This window comes from Scylla paramamosain, chromosome 14 (assembly GCF_035594125.1).
Source record: "Scylla paramamosain isolate STU-SP2022 chromosome 14, ASM3559412v1, whole genome shotgun sequence".
Lineage (NCBI taxonomy): Eukaryota > Metazoa > Arthropoda > Malacostraca > Decapoda > Portunidae > Scylla > Scylla paramamosain.
This window is the reverse complement of record NC_087164.1, coordinates 19,147,726-19,156,646: the sequence shown is the minus strand read 5'-3', so window position 1 is coordinate 19,156,646 and position 8,921 is coordinate 19,147,726. Positions and strand designations below refer to the sequence as shown.

The 8,921-nt window shown below is 40.9% G+C and overlaps 1 non-coding gene across 1 annotated transcript; it reads left to right on the top strand.

The window, feature by feature from the left end:
• The first annotated feature begins 4,706 nt into the window (after nt 1-4,706).
• Nucleotides 4,707-4,778, top strand: Trnac-gca (transfer RNA cysteine (anticodon GCA)). Its single transcript has one exon. It is a non-coding gene; the product is annotated as a tRNA-Cys (tRNA).
• Nucleotides 4,779-8,921: the final 4,143 nt, after the last annotated feature.

Here is an 8,921-nt window from a genome sequence, read left to right as displayed (position 1 = left end):
GAGTTTCGTTCATCGTTCTTCAGCCAGTTTGTTACAAGGAATATAGAAGAAGAAGATAGAAAAAAAAAGTGAAAGCATAACAAGAATGGGTAGGATGAAAAATTATTTGACGAGAAAGAAAAATCTATGATGCTTATTGAAACAAGATTTAAGAGTGAATATTCACTGCATGGCAGTGACCTTAGAAACAGCGGGAGGCAAGCCCTGTGGGATGCAGCAAACGTATCTGATTATCTCGGTTCAACTTGGAAAAAACGAAGGAAGGTTTCGTAACGTTATGTCAGTTCCAGGAAGTCACACATTATAACGTCTTGAGAGCATCCCGCGAACACGCCGTGCCTGGCTGTGGCCCGCGGCAAACCCACGCCGCTCCTGGCAACACAACGCAACCTCAGCTCAGGCCCGGTGCACGCCGTCGCCTCCAGGAGTGAAGATCTACTCAAGGCAGCCACCCCCCAATTGGAGCCTTCACTGGTGTTCATTACCGATATTTTACGACAATCCCTGTTCAGCTTTCCTGCCTGGGAAGAGGACGATGGGAGAGGTTATGGCATTACGACCCCCACGGTTGGGGAGCGAGTCGGGGGGGATTCCAGGCGGGCGAGGCGGGCGAGGCGGCCCGGCAGGGCGGGGCGACCTAGCCCGGGTCTGGCTGGGGCAGGTCGTTGACCCGCCCGCCCAGCACCAGGCCGCCGCCGGTTCGCCACTCGTCCAAACAGAACACTGCGCATCGCTTGCGTGGCACCCACCCCACGGCGCTCCCGATGGCCAGCACTACCTGCCCTCTTGTTAGGAGAGAAAACAATTCTGTTTTAGTTTCTAAGCATCAAAACTTAACTCAAGTACCTACTTTTTTTCGGTTTCATTGCAATATCGGCATTGCTGGTATTTATTCACTATTTTCAGGAATACCACTTACTTTATGCATACTTAAAAGTAGTGATCTTCATCATGTTATTATTTGAATATTCATTCGCATACTTATTTAGTATCTATTTGTGTGTGTGTGTGTGTGTGTGTGTGTGTGTGTGTGTGTGTGTGTGTGTGTGTGTGTGGAGGGGGGGGATGAGGGTCTCGCGCAGGGTGGGAGGGATAATAGGTGTGCAAAAATCGGTAGGCTGGTAAGTGGATCAACAAACAAATCGATATAGAAGCAAACACACCCACCCACCACCCACCCACCCACCCACACACACACACACACACACACACACAACAACAACAATAGACAGACTAACCAATATATTAAGGGTCTGATTGATAAGCAGGTAGAGAGAGACAGACAGATACAGGCAGATAAATCAAGAGAGAGAGAGAGAGAGAGAGAGAGAGAAAACAACAGGTATGCAGATGAGAGGATAAACACAAAAACAGGTAGATGGACAAAGGAAACATACAAGTAAGAATATTAAGAGATACACCTACTCCCTGGAACATAAAAGGACTAGTATCTTGGCACTAAGAAGGACGCGATGTGGTTTGTCGGTAAGTCACTACTGAAGGCAAGGATTGACTTAAGTCGCAAGATGCATGGCAGGCGAGCTAAGCCATCTACGTCGCACATGTAAACAAGAAAGCGCACTGAACCCTCACCTACACCTGTTTCTGGGGACATGGTTTCCTTAAGAGGAGGTATAAGTAGTCTTTTATTTTGGTCGCCATGTAAGTATAAGGTCTATCTCAATATCATGTTACGGTAAGGATGGTGCGATGGTTTACTGTGCATATACAGTACACTCACCATGAATCACAAGGCGTCACCGTAATCAAAGTATGGTGTCAATATCAATCAGCGACAGAGACTTTTGTGTTTTTTTTATGAAAGAACCAGTAGGAACATAAACTAAAGAGGTGACAGCGTTGCCTTCTAAGAAACAGGAATCTCGTTTCGTGCATGTCGAAAATTATGATTGATGTGTACCATGCTTGACAAGATTGATCCTGACAGAAGAAGCTTTCCTCTGAGGCCACGTGTTTCACCTTCCCTCTAGGCAGAAAGACACGCTTGATTACAGTGCACTTCCTTCTTTGTTGGTTGGTATGACGACTGTTGCTAGTGAGGGTATATCTAATGCTTACTTCTAGACACGGTGGATGACAGTTGCAAACAATATCCTTTTTTTTTTTTTTTTTCCATTTTATATTCCCTTATGAAGTCTAGGTTCGTTGTTGATGCATTGTTGATTTACTGTTTTCATGCACTACTACGCTTGGTTTGTAAAAAAAAAAAAGCATCGGCTACTAATTCGATAGGTTTGCTTCTCGTCACCAAGTCCCGGCAAGTGATGATACATTATAAGTCGCACAGAAATACCTCGTCTTGAGAAGTGACGTGTTAAGAGCATATTCACGCAGCAGAGGGTTGCCTACGACATACATTCCCTGATGGTCGGTGTGTGTCCCTGATGGTCGGTGTGTGATAACTGGTTCTTATTGCTCACGATTTCGAGACTCCCGAAAGTGCGTTCGCTTATTCACTGTTTGTTCAGAGTAATGGCTATTGACATAACTAATTACTTTACTTCCAAGAGTAGCCATGTGTCTGCCTTTGGAAGTGACTTTTTTTTTCTTCTCCTTCTCGTCATTTTATCGTTTTGTTGCTACCTTGTTTTCAGAGTACGTTCCGAAGCCTTGCTAGACGCGAGGAGCCTATTACGTTAAAGTGGAGGCCATCAACTGGGAACAAAAATCGGGAAGCTAAGCAATAAAAGTAAAAAAAAAAAAAAGGACTGGGGAAGGAGGGTGGGAAGGCGGGACCGAACACATTCATCCATTGATACTCGTACATATGGCGCACAGTCTGCTACCAGGTCCTGTCCTTCATACTACTTCCGAAAAATAAAAAAAATAAAATATAATAATAATAATATAATAACAAATAAATAAATAAGTCACATGTTTTGAATTTTGAAATGTAAAGTCGTGATTAGGAGTCGAGTAACCTTCTGCACTTACTTCAACTGTTTTGCGCTTTTACTCAATCTTAAATCACTATGACCTGACAATTTCTTAAAAAAAATGGATTACTGAGAGAGAGAGAGAGAGAGAGAGAGAGAGAGAGAGAGAGAGAGAGAGAGAGAGAGAGAGAGAGAGAGAGACAGAGAGAGAGTATAAAAAAAAACACTTCAATCCTAGTAATCACTGTGCTATTGACCAAAACTGTTTTAATTCTACCCAATCCTTTCACGTCACGAATGAACATTAGAATCATTCCTGCGCAGATAACAAGCAATGTACTCAGCCTTGTTTCTCTAATGGCGTCGTCAACTGTTGGTATCGTCATTTTGCTTTGCTTGGTTAATGTAGTAATGTTTGTTGAATGTTCGGGTGTCGCTCATAACACTGCTTGCTGCTCACTGATGGCGCAATTACCGAGTTTCCGCCTCTCACGAGACACGCCCTTGTCACTTGTAAGGATCCCGAATTAGTTCATAAAGCATAAAGTTGCCGGGGTGATGATTCTCAGGTGGGACGTGCAGTTGACGAGAGGGTGTGTATGGAGCAGGAGGAGGAGGAGGAGGAGGAGGAAGAGAAAAAATAAAAGAACGTATAACTGATAATAATCAATGTGTTAATCTTAAAAAAAGAAGCTAAAGTGTGGGAACGAACAAATAAACACACACACACACACACACACACACACACACACACACACACACACACAATAAAACTAACGAGAAAAAAAAAACAGGAAAGAAGACAACATATAAGAAAGCAATGAACCGAAAGAACAGAAGGGAAACACAAATTAAAGACAAGGAAGAGAGAGAGAGAGAGAGAGAGGAGAGAGAGAGAGAGAGAGAGAGAGAGAGAGAGAGAGAGAGAGAGAGAGAGAGAGAGAGAGAGAGAATACAGGAGAGAGAGAAAAGTAGGAAGACGAGTCGAGGAAAACAATGTTATCCAAAAAACAACCAATCATTAAGCTGGTATTTCTACCTTTAAATCGCTGTGTTTCTAAGTATAACTCCTCATTAACGACTAAGAAAGAAGTAATACCTTTGAAAACACTATGAAACAATAAAAAAAAGACACGTAAGTAAAAAAAAATAATAATAATAATGAGGAAAACCACACGCGTCACTGCTTTCAATTAAAACGTTTACCATACGAAGGAACGACAAATACATTTCTCCCACAAACAATTAGGCTTTGAAACGCATCCGTATCCACATCACCTACGCCTGAGCATCCATCCTTCATCTCCAGCAAGACAATAATAAACAGACAGAATCCTTTCCTCCGTGCTGTTTATAAGGAAAGGAATTGATTTGATTATTATCCGCCCTCTCCCTCTCTCCCTTCCTCCTTGCGCTGCTCACTATTATTCCCACCCATCCTGCGGTACAGCTTGCGGGAAAATGAGCGAGAAAGAGGAGATTAAAGGAATTAATCATGTTGGGGGAAGGGAAACAAATATCTTGTTTAACCTTCTAACCCTCCGCCTCCTCCCTTCCGTCATTAACGAAGGTGTCTGTGTGTGTGTGTGTGTGTGTGAGTGAGAGAGAGAGAGAGAGAGAGAGAGAGAGAGTGAGAGAGAGAGAGAGAGAGAGAGAGAGAGAGAGAGAGAGAGAGAGAATATGTCTGTGTGTGTGTGTGTGTGTGTGTGTGTGTGTGCGTGCACCTATTCCCACTCATTAACATAATACATTCACCAGGATATAGCGCAAGTTTTCATTTCATGCCCATATTGTCCTTCATAAGCATCAGGGGGTGTAGCTCAGTGGTAGAGCATTCGACTGCAGATCGAGAGGTCCCCGGTTCAAACCCGGGCGCCCCCTGAAGTCTAGTATTTTTTCATCGAGTAGAAAATTCTGTAGTGTATAATAAGCCATTTCATCAGCTAGTAATGGGGTTTGCACTTGAAAATGATGACAAATATTCACTATTAGTCAGTCCCTTGTTCTCAGAGTGTAACAGTGCGGGGAGTCCCTAAGATTTCTCGACTTGTTAATCCACTCTTCTTTATATCCACGCTGGAAAAAATGCTAGAATGGTGCATAACTATTTGACTAACATGAAGGAGGGGTGTCAGTTGTCTCAGCGGCAAGTGGTGGAAAGCAGAAGTTAGCGGGGCATTCTTGCGGTTGTGGAGTAAGGAAGGAGACAGTGATGGCTACGCGGGCCTCACAGATGTCGCGTGCACTATACAACTACATGGCTCGTGTGCATACCCCTGACGTTATCTGGACGCGCCTGAGGTCTGTTTTAGGGGCTGGTACGAGCACTGACATCACATCTGCACGCTACAAATAGTGGGCTTGGACGCGGCTCAGTGGTGTTGTGTTAGTGTTACTTGGTACTTATGTTCGGATTATTTGATACTTCGGGTGCCAGTTTGAGCTGGATATGTCTAGATCGAGACGTTGTGTGATTCTAGTAAAGGAGCGGCAAAGGTCTGGAGCGCTCGTACTTGATGGTTGCTTCTTCAGTACTTCAAATATGAGACCTTAATGTTTCCTTGTACTTCACGTACTTCAAATGTGAGACCTTAATGTTTCCTTGTACTTCACTGGGAACTTATCAGGACGCGGAGGTTCAAATCAACACGTTGGAGACGATGCTTCCGTGATGTTGATCGGAGCACAACGATACACCGCGCAGAGTGATGCTAGTTTTTAAAAATGGCCATAATGAGATAGCTATTTGTGTTAAAACTTGCGTTACTAATTAGTCGTAATGTCCTTAGAATAACAGAGATTAATATATATAATCTTTGTTATGTTTGTAGTCACTGTATAGTTACCATCACACATGTACACTCTTAATAATGCTTCAATCATTTCTAACCTCATGTGCTATAACTAAAATGACTTATATCTGTAGGCTGGTGACTGGCGTGCAAGCAACTGCAGCAATACGGCCGCAACTCTTTTGAACTCAATATTGATCAATTTTTTTTTTCAGTTATCTAGTTTTTAGTAAGTCTTGGCCATCCTCCTTCATATGTGAAATACACCGATTAATAAATAAAACATCCAGCACTACAGCACTATTTGATGCGTAGCAGGTTATGAGTGCTGGTCATTGACCAGAGTAAGATCTTTATGCAAGGACACTTGTACTCTCTCTCTCTCTCTCTCTCTCTCTCTCTCTCTCTCTCTCTCTCTCTCTCTCTCTCTCTCTCTCTCTCTCTCTCTCTCTCTCTCTCTTTCCTTCCCTTACAACCCTCGCGGGGGTCGTGGCGGTGCAGTGTAAGAGGCGTCGGGGGAAATCTAGCGACGGCTCCTCACCTCCCGGGAAGGCGCGGCGTCCTCACATTAATCACGAGACGTTCCATCCAAGGCAAAAGTCAACGGGAAAATAAGTCAGCCCCGAGTGTCGCCGTCAAGGGTGTCATCGCGAGAATGGCTCCCACATGCAGCCCCTCTTATCGTATTATTGTTGCTTGTAATAGTTATACGTGCGTACTTTTCCCCGTCGGTGGTGCCTGGTCTTGAATGTGTTGGTTGGTGTCGTGTCTCCTTGTGATGTCGTGGTTAGTCTATTGTTTTTTTCTCTTTTTTTTTTCATTTAGTATCTTCGTATTTAAATAGTTTGATACCATTTACACCTTCGTTTTCCATTATGCAAGGGAAGGGTAAAAAATTTGGGTTGTATTTGTCAAAACATGTGATATCAAATACTAAAGGTAGATATGATATGTTACAAGAAAATTATTATGTAGACATTTCTATCGCTGCTTCCAATGACAGTGACCGAGTTTTCCCTCTTCGCCAATGTGTCGTTCAATTTCACAGAACAGTATTAAGAAAAAAAAAAAAAAGCAATGAGTTCAATCTATGCCTCCTTTTCGTACACAGCTTCGCTAAACAAGACTTCCTATTTCCTCTTACTCTCATTATGTTCACCTCATTGAAGCAAAAATTAACTGGTATTCTCACTCACTTGTTCTTTTGTCTTTCTCTGTCTGTGTGTTGAGATTAATTCACACAACATAAAATCGTTCTATGCAAATTACAGCAAGAGCCAATTCATTGTTCTTTCTTTACACACATTTTGTATTTCCAGCCTCCCTTTCACGTGATGTTATAATGACATGTCCCTTTGACTACACTCTTGATTGACAATGGAAAAAACAAAATTGTCATTTAATTCATTTTTTCCATTGTATGTGTCTTTTTTTCTATATATTATCACTCACTAAATTCCCTCAGGACTTCCTATATTTGCTATCAGTAATGTTGCAAACCTCAAAAAAAAAAAATAAATAAATAAATTAAATAACCACGAATGAATAACCAATTTCCTTTCCTTCATAATTACAACTTCACCATTCCGCTTTCCTAGTTTCAGAGGTCATTCCAAGCCTCCGCCAGCAAGGATCTACGCTTTCCATTAATGTTTCGAGCAGTTCAATCAAGAAGTTCTAATTGGTCACGCTCGGAACGGCGTCAGCGGTTTTTAATCACCCAGGGTGGTCAGAGGAGCAGACCGCAGCCCCCTTGGTGTGTGTGTGTGTGTGTGTGTGTGTGTGTGTGTGTGTGTGTGTGTGTGTGTGTGTGTGTGTGTGTGCGAAAATTTAGCCTACAGTATGGTATATTTTCAACTAGATATCTTCTTTTACTTTTTTTTTTTTTTCGTTCACCTCCTTGTTTATATTATCTGTTATTAACTTCCTCTCTCTCTCTCTCTCTCTTCTCTCTCTCTCTCTCTCTCTCTCTCTCTCTCTATCTCTCTCTCTCTCTCTCTCTCTCTCTCTCTCTCTCTCTCTCTCTCTCACAAACTTACTTTCAACTCGCATCATATTTCAAAACCTAAGTAAATTATTATGATCAGAAAACTTTTACAAATACATAACTTCCCAGAAAAGCGGCTCCCCGAACACACAAGTTTTACATAATCTTCGTTATTCCTGTGAGAGCGTGAGATGTCTTGATGTACGACCCCTCGCCCGCCACTAATGTTAAGGTCACAATCCGCCCAAAAAATGTTTTTTGATCAAATCTGCTTATGACTTTTACAGAAGTTATGTGGCCACACGTGTAATATTTTTGTTAAGTTTGCTTGCATATTTTTTTTTTTTATGAATTATTATTTTTCGAATATGTCACAATTCTCGAATAAGAAAATGTGAACTAAATTTTCATGCTTTTCATTATATACACATTTTTCTTTTTAATTTTAACATTTGATACTCTAACATAAACTAAACAACTCTGTGGTCATACATGTTCCTTCAGACATTAAAACATTTTGGGAATATTTTTCAAAATGCGTAAGAAAAACTATATATTTGTTCCTTTCTTCATACATACTACTTTTATTCATCACACATATTGCTATTTCTTAACCCCATTTCTTTGCATTATAAGTTTCTCTTTCCAGGAAAACAAGCATAACTAAAATTGGTTTATAACTTTGGGAGAAGATGCAGTTTGAATATATAGTGAAGATAATTTTGAGATACGAGCTGTTAAGGTCAGAATTCCCCAAAACAATGATCTAATCTGCTTATGACTTTTACAGAAGTTACGTGATCATACGTGTAACACTCCCTCCAATTTTTCTTAAGTTTTCTTCCGCAGTTTATATTAATGGATTTTTTTTTTTCCGAAAATGTCACAATTTTCGAATAAGAAAAACTGGAAATAAGTTTTCATGCTTTTCATTACAAATCTTTCCTTTCAACATTTGATTCTCTGACATATGCTAAATAATTCTGTGGTCATACATTTTTCCTTCAGGCATTATAGCATTTTTGGCTAATTAAAAAAAGAGAAAAAAAAAAATACGTAACAAAATAACTTCATTTTACTCAATATGATTAATGCAAAAAGTACTATGCTACGTAGTGGTCACAGCAGAGTTTGAAACATTTCCTCAACAAATAAATACACACACGAAATGTTAAGTCTAAAGAGGAACATGAATGTGGTGAGAAATTATAATAAAAATGTGTCTGAAATAATAAGATGGGAATA